Consider the following 3,393-nt stretch of genomic DNA (forward strand, 5'->3'; position numbering starts at 1 on the left):
ATTTGGAAGGGTAAATGTGGTTTGGTGGGATTTATTGGAATTAATTTTAATCCTCCAGTTTTGGCACCATTCTTCAAGGGTGATGATGTGGGACTGGAGGGTTTGCGATACAATGTAAGGATCATTGTTCATTGACAATAGACATTTTTCATCGGCATACGGGGTTGAGGATAGTGTCAGAATGGGTTGGGATGTCAGCTGTGAAAACTCTATAAAGGATAGGACCAAGGATACTATCATGAGGTACACGAGCAGACTGACGGAATAGGGATGAATAAGCGCCGTTGTAATTTACTTGAAATAATCTGTCGGAGAGATAAGAACGGATAATGAGGAAATTGTAGGGGGTAGGAATTTACGGATCTTGTATTGCAGTCCTGGGTGCCAGACTCGATCAAAACCCTGTTCTATATCAAAAAAGACTCCCAAGGAGTACATTACGCGCTCCAATGAAGACGAGACTACATCGACCACACGATGGCATTACTGGATAGTGGAGTGGGATGTTCGGAATCCAAACTGGTGATCTGGGATTATGTGGTTGAAATCTAAATTTTCTCAAGGATTTGTTCAAAACGTGAAATTAATATTGTATATTATTAATTGATAATTAATTATTAATAAAAATATCTTATCACAATCAGCTGGTGCGAGGAAGTTAATTCTTTAGGAAGGAAAGGAAAGCTTTTCTTTTTCTTGAGCCATTATTTTTAACGTCACTCTGTCTGAATGCTTTAAGTCAGTCCCATTGTTTTATTAATAGAAACATAAAACATTTCAGTTCTAAATACTTTAATGACATCAGAGCTTCAGGTTTCATTAATTGGTGACGTACGCAGACGTCATTAATTTACGTAACTGTGTACCCATTAAAATACAATACGAAACAAATATACATTCATTTAATTAAGCGTGAAACAGTCAGACCTCGTTTTGTTTCCCTTGCATAATTATAAGCCATTTCCATATACACATATGTTCAAAAACACGATATTTGGTTTAGTCTAATAAAATGTGTATACAGATTGCTTTTTAATTTCACTTATCTATGCAAGAAACACATAGTAAGGAGAAGTATTACGATAATAAATAATTAGAATCAGAGTGAAATCCTTATATTCGTTATTAGATAGCCTGAGTTCAAATAACCAAGTCTTATAAAATGGACAGCCTAGCTAAAGACGAAAACAGGTATGGTGTTCAAATTACATAATTAACGCATGCATATCTATATTGATAACTTTTGTCTTGACTGTTATTGATATATACTTTTGTAGATCTTATCTATAAGAAAACTATATTATGTGACGTTTAACAACTTTATTGTTAGCATAGTCATGCTCTACAATGACAAAACGTTTTTAGAACAAATAATTTTTATAAAACTACGCGTACATAGTAGGGATGCGACTCGATGTTTCAAAACATCGATGTTTTTTGTAATCGATGTCGGATTCTTACTTTCAAAAACCACTTCTGACAGGCCGTAAAATGAGTGATCGTTGGAACAGACCTTATGTTACTCAAATGGTTGTTCAAAAACATCTATGTATTTTGGGTAATGTATTGTAAGCAACGATTTTTAAAGACATCGATGTCGTTAATGTCAGATCCTTTGTTTAAAAAACCACTTCTGGCAGGCCTTAAAATGCGTGATCGTTGGATAGTCGTTGTAACAGACCTTACGTTACTCAAATGGTATGTCCAAAAACATCGATGTATTTTGGGTAATGTATTGTAAGCAACGATATTTTAAAAACATCGATGTTTTTTGGAGTCCATGTCCTATTGGTTGATTGAAAAAGCACTTCTGACTGGCCGGAGCATGGGTATTCTTCATGTTACTGAAATGGTTAAAAAAAACATCGATGTTGAAAAACATCGATGTTTTAGTATTTAACATCGATGTTTTTTTTATCGATGTCGCATCTCTAGTACATAGTATAATTCAAGATTAATAACTATTACGATTGTCCATTACAGTTTGCTCAACATTACAGTGATCCATCTAACTCCTGGTTTGTACTTGAACTGTATACCGTTGAAATGGAGGATGGCTTTGTTTTGGTTTTTCTAACACGTAACCGATCTTTCAGCGTGGTATTTCTGTTTTGTATTTTGTCTATTTATATTTAGTGTTACTTGTGTATTTATTAGGTTAGAATAATAATTTATTTGTTGATAGCCCGATTATTATATTATTCTATGGTAATCAATTCTTTTTGGGAGTGCGGAGGCATCGTGATAAAGCGCGATGCTACTAACTCCAAGGAAACCCGAATCCGGCTGGGCAGAAAATTATTTTCAGTTACACTGTAGCCGTAAATTAACCCTTTGGATTCTGGAGCCCTCCTGGGGTCCACCCAGTTTCATAAATGGATACCTATAATTGGGTAAAAATCTGGCTGTCGAGCGTAATCAGGGGGGCCAACAATTTTGGGTTGATCGTCGAATGCTGGCAATGTCTGGTGTGGAATTTCGTGTACCATGAACCCCGAAGCGTTAGCAAAGACGAAACTTTCTAGCAATAGTTTAATGCACTCTGGGAAATTGCTAAGGTCATAAATCCTTGAATTCTGCAAAAACCAAAAAAAAATATATTTTGACTTATGTTGTCACCGGACGCAACGCGTTCACTTATTATTATCTTTGCCAATATTAAAATCAAATTATAACACTTATTGTGCATTTTTATAACAAATTTATCATATTTACGAACAAATAGTTCAAAAACTTATACATTGAAGCTGATAAAAGTAAGTAAAGATCTATTTTCCGCCTTTGTAATACTATTATCAAAAGTTGGGTCTGGAAATTTATTTTCTTCATGAGCCAATATCTCGAAAACGCAATAAGTGATATAAAAAATAAAAAAATATTTAGAACATATTTTATATTATCTACTTATACCTCACAGGAATTGAACCTTATACTGCACAGTGTATAAACATAGTATGCATTTCACACTCCTTCTCACCCCTTAGTCTATGCCTATGTAAGTTTTTCGCGCACACTTTTAAGATAAAAAGTTACAGAAAAGATAAAAAAACGTACCGAAACGTAGCCAACCCCTGTTATAGAGGTACAACTTTTTTTTTTACAACTCCTTTTTTTTTTTTCCAAGTTCCAAAATAAGATTTCCTGCAGTTCTCTTCACAGGGAATTTTTTACACTGTATTAGATTGTAGCTCTATATTATATTTTGGTCTTTGTATTGGTTGCAACACATTGCAAACAAAAAAGTTGAGAAGCAACATAATAAATTATAGTTGTATTATTGACTGATCATCAAGATGCACAGATAAATATATTTATTAATATATTATATATTAAGGTGTAGATAGTTAGACCGTAATTAGACCGTCGATTACTAATCGGAGAAGATGGTCGGGG

At 34.1% G+C, this 3,393-nt stretch overlaps 1 long non-coding RNA gene across 1 annotated transcript in view; it reads left to right on the forward strand.

Moving 5' to 3' along the window:
- Nucleotides 1-947: 947 nt before the first annotated feature.
- LOC136795127 (uncharacterized) overlaps nt 948-3,393 on the forward strand; it is a 3,925-nt gene continuing 1,479 nt past the window's right edge. Inside the window, exons 1-2 of the long non-coding RNA XR_010842675.1 lie at nt 948-1,191; nt 1,984-2,100. This is a non-coding gene — a long non-coding RNA (uncharacterized lncRNA). The remainder of the gene's footprint in view (nt 1,192-1,983; nt 2,101-3,393) is intronic.

The sequence above is a fragment of the Halyomorpha halys genome, unplaced genomic scaffold (genome assembly GCF_000696795.3).
Source record: "Halyomorpha halys isolate HHAL.00 unplaced genomic scaffold, Hhal_1.1 Scaffold323.1, whole genome shotgun sequence".
Lineage (NCBI taxonomy): Eukaryota > Metazoa > Arthropoda > Insecta > Hemiptera > Pentatomidae > Halyomorpha > Halyomorpha halys.